The 17,475-nt window shown below is 53.2% G+C and overlaps 1 protein-coding gene across 1 annotated transcript in view; it reads left to right on the plus strand.

The window, feature by feature from the left end:
• The first annotated feature begins 784 nt into the window (after positions 1–784).
• Positions 785–17,475, plus strand: part of ADAR (adenosine deaminase RNA specific) — a 66,897-nt gene continuing 50,206 nt past the window's right edge. The window contains exon 1 of the mRNA XM_030303414.1: positions 785–845. The gene's annotated coding sequence lies outside the window, so the exon portion shown is untranslated. The remainder of the gene's footprint in view (positions 846–17,475) is intronic.

Genomic DNA, 17,475 nt, shown 5'->3' on the forward strand with positions numbered 1-17,475 from the left:
ATTGGGGGTGCAGGAAAGAGCCCCCACGGAGACCCCTAGGCCTTCGGCCACATCAGAAGCCTACCCCCAGGAAGGGGACCAGGCTGGCACCCTGCTTCCAGCCTCGAGAACCTGTTGTTTCTAAACCCGTGGTGGCTTGTTAAAGCAGCTTGACATTTAGCCAAGACATTTAGCAACATCTTTGTGAAAAGTCCAGAACGCTAGACAAAAGTTAAAAAACGAAAGTAGTGTTATATCGCTTAATAGTGAATATAAACGTGAAAGTCCGTTGCAGCGATGGAAGAGTTGCTGTAAACACAAATCAGGATGGAGACGAATTCCGAGGGCGGCAGTGGTGAAGGATGGAGACTCATCCCCACACTGAAGTCAGTGGGCCGGGCGGTGAGAGGGCGAACACCGAATGACCTTCGAAATCAAACGGGCCATCCGAAAACAAATAAATAAATAAACGGGCCATCCGAGGACCAGCGGTTGCGGCGGCGTCGTAACCGGCCCCGTGCACTTGACCGCCACCGAAACCCCCGAGGCACCTCGTGCCGCGCCAGGCCGGGAGCGCACCCGCGGGCCGCCCCCCGCACCAGCACCCCGGCGAGCCCCCGGGAGCCCGGGACGGCGGAACCCCCGCCACCGCGACGCAGACAAAAGAGGCGACGGTCACGTGGTGCTGCCGCCCACGCCCGGCGCGCCGTGACGTCACCACTCGGCGACCGGGCCATTGATTCCCGGCGGCGGCGGCGGCGGCGGCGGCGGCGGTGGCGCGGCTACGTGGTGGGGGCGGGCGGGGAGGGTCCGCGGCCGTGGCAGGCTGTGGGGTCGGGCCGCGGCCCGGAGGATCACCGCACCGGGTAAGAGGCTGTTTCCTTCTCTGCATCCCCTTCCCGGCTGGAGCGGCTGAGGAAGGGGGCGCGGGGCGGGGGCGGGGGGGGGGGGGGGGGTGCGTGCGCGCGCGCGCGTGCGCCCGCCCGTGCGCGCGCGCGTGTGCGCCGGGGGCGCGCGGATGCTCTGGCGCGCGTGCCGGCCGGAGCCCAGCAGCTGGGGACCGGGGGCGCCGCCGCCCTGGGCGCGAGAGCGGCTGCACGCGGGGCTCGCGGGGCTCCCGGGCCGCCTCCCCGCCCGGACTGCCTGCGCCCCGCGGCCCCCCGGCTGGCCCGCGCCGGCCCTGCGCGCCTCCCGCGGGGAAGGCGTGGGCGTCCGCCGTGGACAGCCCGCCGCGGGTCGCGGCCACCGCGCCGAGCCTCGGCCTGGCCCCGCTGCGGGAGGCCTAGTTGCGTCACCTCCCCGTCCTCCGTCCTCCATCCGCTCGGCGTGATTCTTGGGCCCCGCTAGCGGGTAAGCCTGCCGCAGGTGTTCCGTGTGATGTCAGAGTTTGGGAAACTTGCCTTTCCAGAAGGGATACCTGTCCTTGGGTTTTCCGGGCAGCGGGGGGCAGTCTCAGCAGGCGCCTAGCCGGGAGGGCAGGGCACTGGCACACAGAGGTCCCTACGGTGGCTGCTGCCGGAGGGGCAGGCCGAGTAGGTCACGGGGAGCGTCAGATTGTCGAGCGGATGTGGGCGAAGGTGCCAACTCCATCTTTACCAAGCAAGGCTTGTCCCCCTCGCGTCGAAGCCTCCGGATGTCTTTTTCTTTATTTAACAAACACTCGCGTGCTTGCTGCACGGGCCGCAGAGAGGTAAGAGTGGAAAGGGGCGTGAGCTTTGGAGTCAGGTGTGCCGTCTGCCATCTGTGCGACACTGAGTTATTTAACTTCTCTGCTCCTACTCGGGCTTATCTGCAAAACGAAGGTAATGATGTCTACTTTGCACGGTAGTTGTCAGAATTCGAAGTGTCAAGCTGTTACGAGTAAGGGCACGGCACCCAGGCGCTTGAACTTGCTGCCTTGCTGAAGGTGCCGCGTTGCTTCGGCGGAATGAGAGCGGGGAACTTTTTGCTATTTTGGATGTTTGCTATTCTGCCAGATACGATGAAGCAGACTTGGGGGGAGGGGATGTCAAAACCCACAATCTCTCTACTAAAGACCTCATAAAATTGTAGAACTGGAAAGAGGTTAGGGCTTCACTTATTAATTAATTATCAATTAATAACTGCTTCTTCTTGAGCACTTGCTGTGTGCCCGACACCGTCCCAAGCGCTTTACATACACTAACTTCTTTCATTCGTCCGGCAACCCAGTGCAGGAAGTAAGCATATCCCCATTTTACAGATGCAGAATAGGCGTCTCAGCCACAGTCCTGAGACTAGTTAATGGCAGAACTGGAACTTGAACCCAGAACCCAGGCTTCTCAGGCTGTATGGAGCTTGAGCCTTGTTATTTCTCAGTGATGAGAGAGAGGGAGAGCGCGCCCTGGCAGTGTGAACCTGTGTAGGGGGACAAGGGAGGCATAAGCAGAGCTTAGAGGGCCGGAATTTGCTGCAAGAATAATATTTCAAGTTGTTCAGTGATAAATTATCTTTTATTTTACATTTCACCCAGCATGGTCCAGGTGTGAACCGAGATTTGGCCTTTTCACCCAGAGAAAAAGGAAAGGCTCACGGGCACACAGTGCGGAGATCGTGGGCACACAGTAGGTATTTGGGAAATGCCTGCGGAAAGAAGAAAAAATCTTGAGGTATTGTTATTTCTGCCAGACTGAGACCCATTGCTCAATACGCAAAGGCTGCCTTAAGCCACTGTTACACAGTAACAGTATAATATGAGCATCTTTCCTATTCACGGACTTACAGGTTTGGTGGTTTTTGTTTTTTTTTTTTAACGTTTGTTTATTTTTGAGAGAGAGCGTGCACACGCCAGTGGGGGAGGGTCAGAGAGCAAAGGACCGAGAATCCAAATCAGGCCCTGTGCTGACAGCAGTCAGCCCGATGCAGGGCTCAAGCTCACAAATCCGGAGGTCATGACCTGAGCTGAAGTCAGACACTTAACTGACTGACCCACCCAGGTGCTCCCAAGGACCTAAAGATTTAAAGCTGTGTCTCAGACCAAGATTGGAATTCTGATCTGTGACCAACTGATGAGAGTTTGTTTTTTTGTTTTGTTTTTTTTAATGTTTATTTATTTTTGAGACAGAGAGAGACAGAGCATAAACGGGGGAGGGGCAGAGAGAGAGGGAGACACAGAATCGGAAGCAGGCTCCAGGCTCTGAGCTGTCAGCACAGAGCCCGACGCGGGGCTCGAACTCACGGACCGCGAGATCGTGACCTGAGCCGAAGTCAGACGCCCAACCGACTGAGCCACGCAGGTGCCCCATGATGAGAGTTTTCAAATATGTGAACAAGAGAATCTGAGCTCTGGGCATCTGTAGTGATCTCTTGAGATATAGCAGTTTATTTTGCTTTAACATCTTAGGTTTGGACCATATTGGGTCCAGCTGCCTGAGTTAAGTTTTCTGGAGAACACCGGATGATTGTTTGGTATAGAGGTAAAGAGTTCAAGATACTAGCTTTGTGGCAATATGAAATACTTAGGAAAGACCTGTGACTAATGGGCATTAATGTGGGAATAGGAAACTGGTTTCAAACGGTTGATGTTGGTGGTGGTTTCCGTCAGCTGTCGTTCTGGGTTCTATTTGACGATGTCTTAGGGCTGTAGCGTGGATTATACCAACTCACAGGTTTATGTTCCTCACACATATAGACTAACACGCCCCCCAAGTTCCTCCACCTGAGAAGCTGTTACTGCCTCTGTACCCTCCCAGGTGCCCTAAAGCACCCAGTTCACCGTCTTCATCAACCCTAATGGGAGAAACTCTACCGGGGTGTATGCTCTCATCCCCCCTGAACCCCGTCACCACCACACACAGAGTAAAGCTCTTTCCCAAAAAGAGGGTGCGTTAACCCAGTCGTAGATGGCAGAAACCCAGTGTGAACTCAAGCAAAAAAGAGCCCCTCCGCCTTTGACAATTTAACTGGAAGGCCAAGGATGAGCCTCAGGTGTGGCTGAAATAGTGTCACAGACTCTTGGCCCTGCCTTTCTCTGCTCCTTTTTTTGCTTATTGGCCTCATTTTCTGCTGTTTTCTCTGTACGCACCGGCAGCCCCAAGCTGATGACTTTGCAGTGCTCTTCTGCATTGTAAGCCGGTCACTGTGGACAAGGGGACAGGGACACCATAATTGGACAGGTGTGTCCATGGGCCCACTCCTGGGATGCCAGAGTAAACCGCTTGTCCGTAACCACGTGGGATGACTGCCGCGTGTACGTGTGCGCGCACCCTGCTCGGATCCTACTTCGAGGCCCTTCCGGAGCCTTCCGGCTGGGACACCTGCCCTGGTTTGGCTTGTCCGTCAAGTTGTTGCTGTGTGGCCCTGCTCCTGTGCCCTCTTACCTTCCACACCCGTGCTCCCGCCACATCCTCCCTTCCCCACGCCCTCAGACGATCTGCTGTCGGGGTTCAGGTCACGATTCTCCCAGAAGCCTCCCTGGGCCTCCGTCGATGGGTTAGGCCCCCTTCTCTCTGCTTATGGATCAACACCGGAACACGGCCCTATGGTAGATTTGAGGGCCCCCGTCCTTAATTGACGTTATTTCTCTTAACACTTCTAACCCATTGGTGTTGCATGGTTTGTTGCCTGTCTCTCCTCGTTAGAACATCAGCTTCATGAGAATAATGAGTAAAAGCATTTTTGTTTCATTTACTGCTGTGTTTCTAGGACCTAGGACAGTGCCTGACACATAGCACGTGCTGGATAAGTGTTTATTAAATGCATGAATGAAAGTCTGCCCACAGGGAGAAAATGGTGGCAGCGTGTTGATGAGGACTCCAGTCTGCCTGGTAGATACAGTTTCTCGCTGTAAATGTCTGCAGACTCCAGGGCTCCGGGCCCACCCTGCAAACGCAGAACCTCTCCCCGTGTGCCTGCACAGGCCAAGGTCGGCCCCACAAAGAAGCCACGGGAAATTCCACCCCGTTGAAATGTTTCGCTTCCACCTCAAACCTTCTCAACAATGATATGGTTGATATGGAGGCTTTGTCCAGAGTTTGAAGGCTTTTCCTTAGGGTATTTATTTTTAAAAACATTCATTTGAACACTTATAAGTGGGCCATGCATTGTTCTAAGCCCTTTTATAAATACTCATTCTTTGATTGGAGTATTGGGATCAAGAGTTGTGAACTTTAAACATTTTTTCCTTTTGAATACCAAACACTCAAGAAAGGCTAAAAAATCCCAATTAGAAAATTCTAAAGAGGAGACCTGCAGCTCACCTCACCCTGCAGAGGCCGGCCTGTGGTGCATGCCCCCCCTGACCTTTCTGGGGTTTACAGTCGCAGCTGTTAAGTAAATGAAGTTCTGTGTGCGTCTCTGGGCTGCAGACGTAGAGGTGCACGGGTCTCTCAGGGACTTACTGCGTTTCGCCCCGTGCAGCTCTGCGTGGCCATCTGCACCTCGCCTCCCCTGTGCGCTCGTCCGGGCGCTTCTGTTCCCGGCCCCGCGCTGGCTCCGGGTGTGTGGCGGCCGGATGGGGGGCCAGTGGCGCTTCGGCCCCAGGCTGTGCGGGTTGGTTCTTCCGCCTGTCCCGGGGAAGGGCACGTCTGCCCTACATACAGAGCACATCCGTCTTTCCCGAGAGGGGCCTTACCTTCCAGAAGCCTACCTGTGCCATGCCCACTCCCAGCGAAAAAGGGAGCGGGTGCCCTTTTGTTTCTTCTTTAGCACAGAGTAGTTCTCCTAGAAATAGACGCTTGGGGTGAGGGCCGCTGTGTAACCCCACGCTCCCCTCCAGGCACCGGGCCCCGCCTGCATCTGCTGCGGCCTGCGGTGCTGGGCTCGGTCCCGACGCGCTTCCCGAAGACCGCGTGCCCAGCACCCTGCCCAGCGCCCTGTCTGCTCCGGGACCGGGTGTTTTAACGAAAACCGGAAAATCTTTGTTACTTTGAAAATTACTGTCTGGTTTTAATGTGTATCTTTTCTTACGATTAAGTTTGAGCTCTTTACAGACGGTTATCATATTTATTTCCATTTTTTTAAATTCTCAGTCAATATTTTGTCTATTCACTTAATTGCATTTAAGTTACTTTTTACAAATTATACAAATTCCCTTAAAAAACCTGAATATGTGCTCCTTATAAAAACAACTTTATCTGCCGTGGATATTTCTCTGATTTGTTGTTTGCCATCTAATTTTGGCTTTTTTATTAAACATACAAAACCTGCTTTTTGTTATTCTGTAGACGAATTTTGTGCTTTTTGATTTCTTCCTTTGCTTGCAAGCTTGAAAGTGTTTTTTTCTCATTCTGTATTCCAGTATTTTATGTTTTGCTTTTTTTATTATTTTAAACAGCTAATACTCCATTTTATTTTAGATTTTAACAGATATTTTATGAAAATGCTGCATCATGTTTTAAATAAAATCAGTTTGAGTTAGATGGTCTATATTTTATTTTACATCAGTGCATACATATTTTTCCTTTTTAAAATAATTTATCAGAATATCAAAGCTTGTTCCACAAAACTGAGATTGAAACATATGTATGTATAATTCTTTTAATTTTAACGTGCTTAGCATATCCACAAATCGCCGCACGGCATAGCGTTTCTCTGTGGCTGTCCATGTGGGGTAAGAACTCGTCCGTGTGTAGCCAAAGGACAGGTGGAGCCCCTCCAGCCCTTATGTGCTGTTTCCCTAAGACCCTTTTTTATTAAGATACAATTACGTGCAATAGACGGCAAATATTTCAGTGAATATTGATAAATATATATGTCCGCTAGTCACCATGCAAATCGGGAAATTAAAACCTTTCTGTCACCCCAGAAGGTTCCCTCATGCCACTGCCAGAAACCACTCTCCCCAGAGCCACCACTGTTGTGATGTCTGTTATCTCCATACATTAGCTGAGCTGCTGTAAAATTTCACACAAATGGAGTTCTAGAACGTGCCCTTCTGTGCGTGGTTCTTCCGGTCGGGATCAAGCGGGTCGCACGTGTCGTTACCCTGTGTGCGAACGGACATCGGGTGTTTGTGCGTTCGTCACATGATGGACATTTGGTTTGTTTCCAGTTTAGGGCTCTTAAGAATAAAGCTCTATGACCATTTTTTTCGTCTTTTTTTGTTGAGGTACAAAACACATTGCTACACGAAGTGTAGCATTTTCAAGCATATGGTACAGTCGTCTTACGTACCTTCGCCAACCGTCCAGAACCTTTTCTCTTGCAAATCCGAAACTCTGTCTCCATTAGGTGGCAACTCCCCCTTCCTGCTCTTGCGCGGGTCTCTGTTAGCCTCCTCACATGACGCCTTTTTGTGGCCGCTTCTTTGTATCTTCCTGGTAAGTGCGTGCCTGGGAGTACAGTTGCTGGGTGTCGGTGGTGGGACGCTTAGCCTTAGAGGGAGCGGCCAAACAGTTTCCACGGTGGTGGCACCGCTTCGTGCTCCCGCCAGCAGCGTATGAGAGTTCTAGTCGCTCCGTAGCCTCCCCAGGTTCAGATACTGTTCAGGTGTTTTTATTTGAGCCGTTCTGGTAGCTGCGAAGTGGAGTCTTACACTGTTTCCACTACTACACTTTGAGCTGCTTTTTTTAATGTTTATTTTTGAGAGGGAGAGAGACAGTGCGAGCAGGGAAGGGGCAGAGAGGGAGGGAGACACAGAATCCCAAGCAGGCTCCAGGCTCTGAGCCGTCAGCACAGAGCCCGATGCGGGGCTCGAACCCACGGACCATGAGATCATGACCTGAGCTGAAGTCCAGAGCCAATCATTTAACCGACTGAGCCCCCGGCGCCCCTAGGCTTCGCGCATCCTAACGGCAAGTTTTATGCCGTTTGTATTTGTTTTCCTATTCTTACTGGACCCCCCCCCCCATCTGAGGGGTGGTAATGCTTTATAACAGGAAACTTGAAAATTGCAGAAAACTATTAAATTGAATAAAATCACTGGTAACTACGCCTGTCAGACATCCGTACGTGTTGGCGTGCTTCACGCAGCGCCGTGTGGCTTATCCCGCACATAGGCCGGTGCTGGGGTTGCGTGATTGAGCAGCTCGGCCCTGTCCCGGCCTCCACTCTGCCACCGCAGGACATCACCTGTTGGCAGCAGGAATCCTTTGTCACAGGAAGCCCTGACAGCTTTTTGTGTTTTCTTGGCCAGAATTGTCACACGTATCACTGGCGGGAGAAACGGAATCGCCAAGAGGAGGTTATTAGATGCCCCACAATCCTCCCTCCGGGTCTGGGGAGGAAGCCTGGCCTTCTCAGAGGAAGGTGGGCAGAATCGGGCTGCCTCAGAAAGGAAGCCTTTCTTGTGGGGTTGGTCGGTACCTGCCACTTGGGCGCATTGTTTTCCAAAAACTGAAGTTGTCCTGTGTTTACAGTTTTGTGTTCTGTTCACTTGTTAGGATTTAAACATTTCCCGTGGCGTTAACTCTGTAAATACCACTCTTATGTGTCATGTAACTAATTCATGGCTCTTCCAGAATTTATGCGACCATGTGTTCAACTTTGGACTTGACGGCTGTTTTCAGTTTTTCCCTATTGTAAACAATGCTGTCGCAAACGTAAGTTTTCATACTAGATTTCGGGTTTTCCTCCTCAAGATGGATCTTTATTATTATGTTCACTAATAATAACTATGTAGTCCTAGGATTACATTGTCATTAGTGGTAATGGCTGTTGGCTGTTAGCTGAAGTCACGGACATACTTGAGACCTCTGACGCCCAGTGTCCAATTACTTTCGTACACTTGGACCCGTCGTCTAAGTAGCTGTTTCTCCCCCTCCCTTCTTGGTCTTCCCCCTCCCACCTCTTCCTTTCATCCAGTCATTAACGCATACTCCTCTGACAGGTAATTTGTCGCGTACCTTCTATCACCAAAGCACCGTGCTGGGTCACGGCTGTAAGACTTGTACTGCTCAGGAGAGACGGACGTACCGCATGATCAGATAGCCTGCAAATGCTTAGCTGCAGCTAGTGCTAAAGACCGTGAAGAAAGCTTCCTAGGGTCATGGGTACTATAAATTTCATATACCTTCTGCTCCCGGCACAGGGACAAGAGGAGAAAACAGTGTGTGCCTGCAAGAGTGCTCTGTGGCTGTTGGACAGACAGAGCGGAAGGTGCCTTTTGTGAAGCCTGCTTAGGGGACGTTTAGCCAGGAAGCGGGGCATGCTGCAGACCTTGTCGTGACCTTGGGCCTTTATCCAAAGAGCGGTGGGTAGCCATAAAGGGTTTAAAGGACGGAGATGGCGGTGACCTAATCTTATTTGAGAACATTTTGGGTAGGGCCAGCGTGGGTTCCTAGAGTCCAAGGTGAGACTGTGAAGGCAGACGTAGAGTCCCCAGCTACCACTGGGTAGTCTTATTTTTTTTGACCGATTTATTACATTTTCGTGCCTTTAGTTGTTAGTGCGATTGTTTCCCCGAATGTTTGACAGGCATTTATGCTTCTTGTTTGTGTGTGCGAATTGCCTTTTTATCAACTGTACTGTTGATAAAAGTACAACGTGGGGATGGCTTAAGGCCAAGGCCACCTGCCGTGAGCCAGAGTGCTGGCTCTGGGACTTCCAGCAACCTCCGTGGCTTTGGTCTGCCTCAGTTTCCTCTTCTGCAACATGGGGACCGTGATTGTGTGCCTCTCGGGTGATGGGGCTGAAGGTAGGCTGGTGTGCCGGCTGCAGAGCAGAGCTCACCACTGTGTGTAAGTGTCTGACACGCACACGCGCACACAGCTCTGGGTCCCATGTGTGTTGTAACGGGTTCCCTCTCTGCTTTCATGTTTTTATTAATATATTTTTTTTTAATTTTTTTTCAACGTTTATTTATTTTTGGGACAGAGAGAGACAGAGCATGAATGGGGGAGGGGCAGAGAGAGAAGGAGACACAGAATCGGAAACAGGCTCCAGGCTCCGAGCCATCAGCCCAGAGCCTGACGTGGGGCTCGAACTCACGGACTGCGAGATCGTGACCTGGCTGAAGTCGGATGCTTAACCGACTGCGCCACCCAGGCAAACTTTATCTGCAGTGAACAGATGTCTTCCATTGCTGTGAAACAAGTCAGACATTCTGACTTAGTTTTTTAGAATACTTTACAAATAGCCTTTTAATCCATTTGTAATCTATTTTGGCTTATTACTGTAAGACAAGGCTCCAAATACGTTTCCCCCCCCAGAAGCCGATGAGTTGGCCGAGCTCCCTGTGTTGACATACCCTTCCTCCCTCCCTGCTGCTTTTGGCTCCCTGTCACATGTCAGACCAGTATACACGCTTTAGGGAACGTGGTCCTGCCCTGTCAGCCTGGAGCTCCATCCTTGTGTCGTACCAGACTGCTGTGAATTAAGACAGTGTAAGTAATCATTTGTCAGATACTCAGTCCTTTCTGCCCTGACCTCATTAGAACTTGCAGTGACCGGTTACTTACTTTGGCTCAGTTCGTAAATTGTCCCGCCATCTCATTTGGGGTTGGCGTATCCTTGTACTTAAGAATACACTCCTCAGCAGAGTTGTATACTTTTCCACATGTAGGCTTTCACATTTCTTAAGATTATTCCTAGATGTTTATTTTTTTAATGTTTTAGTTGCTGTTAAGAGTACAGTATTCTTACCCTACACGTAAGAAAGAAGTTGTGTTTTGTATATTTTTCTTATATCCAGCCATATTCCTTGACTGCCCATTGGTTCTAAGAATTTTTCATTCTGGGGTCAACTGCAGTTCTGATATTATCTGCAAATAATCCGTTTTTTCGTTACTTTTAGTGTATCTTTTTTTCTGCTTTAGGATATGCTAGAATTTCCGAAACAATGTTAAGTACCATATTTTTTTCATTCTAAGACTTTTGAGCATAAAGCATGCTACTGATTCAATAATAGCCCCGGGGGGGGGGGGCTATCATATGAAATATACACACCTTGTAATCACATCACAATATCAGAAATGTTAGAGGTGCATCTCAGAACTGAAATAAGATAACAGTAGTGGTGGCCATCCTTACTTTATTCCTCATTTTATTGGGAATGCATAACCCATTTTAAATATGATATTGGCTGTTGATTTGTGCTGGACAGTGTCTGTAATATTTTTTTCAAATAAAACAAAAGGTTCTAATTCTGCCAGACAGTAATGGGAAAGGCGTACTGTTTGGTTTAAGTAAAACATGGAAATTGTGGCTGTGCACATGTCGTCTCTGACAGCCGGTCTGTTTTAGCTTTTTCCTCTGATAGCCTCAGATGGCAGGAACCCTGCACCGAGCAAGGTCTGTGCTAGTTTCGCACTCGGAGCTCCCTGTTTGCCCCGGCCATCAGGATGGTGTGTCAGCTTCCTAGAGCTGTAGTACAAATTGCCATGAATTTGGTGACTCAAAACAAGAGAAAGTCGTTCTCAAAGGTCCGGAGGCCAGAAATCTGATATCCGCATCACTGGGCCAACATCGGGGTGTCGCAGAGCCGTGCTCCCTCCAGGGGCTCTAGGTGAGCATCCCCTTCCAGTGTCGGGTGGCCGCCTGCATCGCTTGGCCTGTGGCCACGTCACTCCTGTCTTCGAGGCCACCTTCTTCAAACCTCGCCTCTCTGTCTTCACACACCTTCTATACACAGAGCTGGTGTGTGTAGTCGGGAACGTCTGTGAACTCGTCGGTGCTGAAGGAAGGCTTTTAAAAATAGGTGTTACTCATTCCCTCTGGAAAGAACACCGCAGATGCCTGGAGATGGCTCAGCTTTCGTTCACAGAAAGTCCGTCCACCGGAAGTGCGCCAAGAGCCCCTCCACCTCGGCCCCTTCCGCCGTCCCCAGTCTCCAGCTCTACGGCAACCGACACGCGGGCCGAGTACACTCCTTCTAAGACTATTATGAAGACAGAATTACAAGCTGGTCAGTGCAGACCAGAGCGCGGAAAGAAAAACGACGTCAGCATGTCGGTTCGGTAGTAAATGGGTCGTGCCGGGAAGCGGCCACTTGGCACGTGGCTGTGCAGCAACCGGCTGTTGGTGAAACCCGCCGCTCACCCGGGACACAGCGCGGACTGAGGGGCAGAGGCCGCCTTCGAGCCCGCCCAGCACAGGACTGCGCCTGTCCCCTCTGCCTCCTACGAGCCTTGGAGATAGGGACATGACCCTTGCCAGGAGCTGGGGCTGAGCCCATCCACCCACGGGCCGGGCCCTAGGGAGGACGAGAAGGCGAGAGTGAGTGGGAGGGCGCCCCCCTTTGGACCCTGGCTCAGAGGAGCCCAAATGTGGGCGGGTCGCCGACGCTCTCCGCGGGCCGGCGCCACACCGGAAGTGAGCTGTGTGCTGTGTGCCAGGCCGGCCGCCGTAGGAGAGGGGGCGGGGCTTGACGCATCGAGTCGCGAGAGGGCGAAATGCACACGCACGGGTTAAACTTTCACGTCAGGGGCGCCTGGTGTCTCGGTTGGTTAAGGGTTCGCTTCAGCTCGGGTCATGATCTCACAGTTCGTCGGTTTGAGCCCCGCGTCGGGCTCTGTGCTGACGGCTCGGAGCCTGGAGCCCGATTCGGATTCTGTGTCTCCCTCTGTCTCTGCCCCTCCCCCACTTGTGCGCGCGCGTGCTCTCTCTCTCAAAGATAAATATTTAAAAATTCTTTTTTAAAAAAGGACATTTGGGGTGCCTGGGTGGCTCAGTCGGTTAAGCGTCCGACTTCGGCTCAGGTCATGATCTCACGGTCCGTGAGTTCAAGCCCCACGTCGGGCTCTGAGCTGACGGCTCGGCTCGGAGCCTGGAGCCTGCTTCGGATTCTGTGTCTCCCTGTCTCTCTGCCCCTCCCCTGCTCACGCTCTCTCTCAAAAATGAAATAAACATTAAGTAAATAAACTTTCATGTGAAATAGTAGCACAGCCTGTTAGCCATTACTATTAGTATGGTTTTGCTTTTCTTCCTAATATTATATCTTTGACATACGATAATGCTTGCTATCACAATGCCTGGTGCCTATAGATAGTTGATAAATACCACTTTTCGCTCCTCTACTGGCTGACTTTGGGTCCAGGCGCCTGCCTGCTGCTGAGGGAGACCTCACAGTCTCCTGGGGCTCCTGAGGCAGCCCTTTGCTCTGCTGTGATTTCAAAAGCCGGTCTAGTGATTAACATCAGAACAGGCGTTACGGTGAACGCGGCTGGGGGGCACTGGTCGGCAGGGCTGGCAGGTCACCGGTCTGTCTGCAGAAAGCTGGTGGGGTCGATGTGGGAAGGCCCTGAGGGTGTTGAAAGTTACGTTGGTGTGGTGCAATAAAAAACCCAGTGATAAAGGACCGAAAGGGAAACAGCAACCAAAAAGGGCAATAAACGTGGGCTTAATGGGCTTATTATGTGTTTCCTAGGAGTTAAGGTAAGAAAGGGAGTTTATTTATGTGCATATCCTGTTCTGAAAAGATGCCCTAATAGTTAAAAATAGCTTAGTAATTTGTTACTTTTTTCGATAGCGTGTTGCAAGTTAAGTAGCTTGCATTCACACGCAGTACGTGCCTCTTGCTGCGGGACTATGCGAGCAAATACGGAAGGAGTTTGCAGACATCTGCCTTACAGAAGGGAGAGAGGATTCGATGTAGCCCCTGTGCACAGCCCCGTCTGCCTGTAGGACATCAGGGACTAGGAGGACTTGTAAATATGCACCCTGCAGCAGCCAGGTCATACACAACAAGCCAAATTAATCGTTACAAAGCCAGACCACCATTCATAATTAAAAAGCAAAGATAGCAGAGATTGGAAACTAAAAGCCACTCTGCAGCCCAGGTGACAACGGATCCTCCCCGGGGCTTGGGGGGATCCAGGCCCCTGAAGGCAGGTGCAGCCAGTGCTCTGCAGCCATGACGCGGAAGGCCAACTTTGAGAACACCGGGCGAGGAGAGAGGGGCTCTGTACCTCGTCTTAGCGGGTAGCTCTCCGCCGGTGGCTGGTCGTAGCTGGTAACCCTGGATGGTATGTAGTCAGGACGACTTGCATCTGGGGTCATTTCTCAGCCGGACTCCTGGCCCCGGCGGGGGGGGGCGGGGGGCACCTGTGTGCTCACGGTGCCACTGTGCACAGAGGAAACACGGGGAGGGGAGGCCCTGGTGAATTAAGGGTAGACCAGTGGGGGTGGGGGGGAGCATTTGGACTGTTTGCTCTTTGGTATTTTCTGCAACGTTCTGCAAGTGACATGTTACTTTTGGTTAGTTTTTAGAAAGTGTTTCATCCAATGTGTGGAGTCCCCACGCTAGCATAGCGCACAGATGGCCGGCAGCGTCACTGCCCTGTGGGAGCCAAGCACCCGGGGCCGTGAGATGCTTGCGAGTAAGGGAGCTGCTGGGACGGTGACGAGCAGTTGGCACTGTTTCCGGGAGAGAGCTGACGCGCTGTTGGGGAGTGAAGCCTTCTGCTTCAGCACCGCCTCCCATGTGAGGTTAAAGGGACGGAAGAGGCACCTTCCCTGTAGCTGTGACTGAGGCTTTTCCGGAACATTCTGGTAGAAGGGTCAAAGGCCATGGGATTGTTTAGCCCGAAGGCAGGAAAACAGAGGTAAGACCTAACGCATTTTACTTAAATGGAAAATAGAACATAGGGAGACGGGCTGGGGTCAGGTACGGAGAGTTTCTCGTTTTTAACCTTTTACCATTGTGAAGTGTAGCACATCCACGCAGAAATGTACATAAAGCCCAAGTATGTGACTTCATGAGCTGCGGCCCAGCAGCAGCGTTGCCAGCACCCAGAACGTTGCTTCCCAGTCGGAACACCCTTCTTCCTCCCTGAAGGTGACCCCGTCCTGGCTTCTGTGAGGTGCCCGCTGTACTTTTGCCTGGTTTGGGAGGTGATGTAAGTGGACAGGTAGTGTGTCTTTGCTCAGTGTCCTGTTTAGATGATGACCCACTGTGCCGCGTGTGGTTCCAGCTCTGTGGTGTTTGACGCCGTGGAACGTGCCGTCGCCAGTATGTGCCGCCATCTATCCGTTGCACTTTTCCTGGACGTTTGGGCTGTTTCCGGGTTGTCTGTTCCCAGTAAGGCCACTCTGTGTACGTGCGTCCAGGTGTAGAAGTGGGACTGCGCACTTGTAGGGCGTGTATATTCCCGCCTGTCCCGCGTATCGTGAACTGGTTTCCGGTAGGGAGTGGGAGCTGCTGCCCACGTGGTCGAGCGGCCGGTCTGGGGGTGGGCAGTAACTCTGTGGCCTTCCCGTGCATTTCCCCAATGTGAGGACCTCGAGCGCGGTTTCACAGGTTTGTTGATCTTCCCAGCTTCATCGAGTTCTGTGCTACATTGTACCCATCGATTATTCTTTCCACGCAGTGGATTATGGGTCAGTCACTAAGTGCGGAATGTCAGGAGGCACGGCACTATGATCCGTGTCGGGAGTGCTGGTCCTCCCCAGCAGACTGGTGGCTAAGGGCACCTGCCCTTCCCCAAGGACACCTGCCCTTCCCTGGCACGTGGGAAGCTGCGTTCAAGGACCCAGGCATTTTCAGAGCACAGAGAAAGTGCTCTGTAGGGTAAGGCGGAGTAACGGAGAAGCACAAAATGAGGGGCTGCAGAGGCACCCACTCCCCAACCCAGAGTTGGGTGAGGCTTCCTGGGGAGAGGATATTTGAGGCAGCCCCTGAGAGCCTTTGGTCAGAAGCAGCGCCACAGGTACATTCTAAGCCTCGGAGGACACGCACAGACGCACAGGAGGGGGAGCCCAGCCCGCTGCCCATGGGGAGTTGGAGGTTGGGTGCTCCAGGGAGACCGGAGGGAAAGGGCACCAGCCGGGCATCCTGACCTCACAGGCCGTGGGGACGAAATGGCGATGAAACAGGAAATCAGTTTCTCACTGGGGAGGATTGTGGACTGCTGACCATAGGATTGACCTCTTGGTCAAGCCTACGTGAGATCAGTTGAATTTCCCCCAGCAGACAACAGAAGTTATCTTTGGGGGAGTCATAACTGCAGTGAGCGCACAGTGGGGGTGCAGAGTGAGGCCTGGGTTTATCAGCAGCCCGCCTCAGGCCTCAGTTTGCACGTAATTTGGGAGTCAAGCCCGCCTACCTGGCAGAGCTGTGAAGGCGTGCTGGGATGGCGTCACCATTAGACCCTAAATGGTGCCCCCGCGGTGGTGGGTTTAAGTCGCTCACAACCTGCTGGGAGGGTAAGTGGTGGGGGGCGGGGGGGGGGACGGCGGCCGAGACAGAGGCCTAGCCTCGGGCTGTTTCCACAGAACTGGGCTGGGGGCGGCGGGAGTTGTGTCCCGGGGGTCCCGGGCGGGGCAGGGCAGGTGCGGCGTAGCCGCCTTCCTGAAGGAGTGACTCCAGTGGTCCTGCAAGCCGAGGGTTAGATCGGTTAGATCGGCGTCTGTTGGCTCCGCTCAAACCCCTCCTCCCGCTAAACTTCCCAAAGAGGCGGTCCTTCGGAGGAAACGAAAGTGAAATTGAGCCGGGCCACTTCGCCGCAGCCAGGCCGGCCGCGCGCCCAGGCTGCCTACTGCGCTGTCCCCGGGGCGAGTGCGTCTGCCCGGAGGAGGTGGGGGGCCGGCCCACCTGGGGAGGGGCGCCCGGAGGGGGAGGGTCGCCAGCGCCGCTCCAGGTCATGCGTCGGGGGCGCCATGGACCCCAGGCAGGTGAGCCGGTCGCGCCCGGACGGGCCTCTGGCCCGCCCGTTTGCGTGTGCGCGGGTGTGAGCGTGGGTGGGCGTGCGCGCGCCGCATTCTGGGCGTCTGCGTCGTGCCCCTCGATTGTGCAGAGCCGAGCAGCGGGCAAGGGCGCCGGGCCTGAGCGCCGGTCCAGGCGGCCCCCTGCCTTTCTGAAGCCGCCCAGCGCTGGCGCCTCTTGGGCAGTGTGCCTCACTGATAGGCGTACCCTCTCTGCACGCTTTCCACTTCCTGAGGCTCCTGGGGAATGAAAACCAGCCCTTACCACCTGTGGGAGAAAGTTTGTACACAGCAGCTTTATTCATCGCTGCCCCAAACTGGAAAACCCAAACGTCCCTCAACAGGTGGTTGGCCCGGCGCCCCGGGGGATCGGGACAGTGCTGTACCGCTAGGCAACAGCAAGAGGACGGAGCCTGGTACAGCCCTGGTACAAGGGGCGAACCTCAGGCTCACTTTGCTAAGCGGAAGCGAGCCTCAAAGGACTACACGCCACGAGTCCGTTTACATGACACTTTGGGACGCCCCGCGCTGGGGGGACAGGAAACAGATGGGGCCGAGGAGCGGCTGTGGGGGCGGGGTGTGGGGACCGGCGGCGCTCGGGTCGTGGTTGTGGCCACAGCATAGGGCCGCGCGTGCTCGGACTCTGTGCCATCAGAACGCATAGGATATAGGCCAGAGGATGCGCTTTGTGTAAATTATGCCTCCGTTTTTCAAAGACGGGTGCTTTTCGTTCCCCTCTGCCAAAGGGCTAGGGAGTCCCGGTCTGAAAGGAAAGCATTCCTTCGCCCAGAGCAGTCTATTGCCCGGTGGAGCCCGTGTGGTAAAGGTGGGGGCTCAGCTCTTGAGCCGAGATTCCAGCAACTACACGAAAGCGAATTTACAGGCCGGTGAGCGCGGACCGGCTGGGAGATGTTGAGACATTGGAGGGTCCCCGTCAGCTGGCTGTCGCTGTCCTGCTCT

The sequence above is a fragment of the Lynx canadensis genome, chromosome F1 (genome assembly GCF_007474595.2).
Source record: "Lynx canadensis isolate LIC74 chromosome F1, mLynCan4.pri.v2, whole genome shotgun sequence".
NCBI lineage: Eukaryota > Metazoa > Chordata > Mammalia > Carnivora > Felidae > Lynx > Lynx canadensis.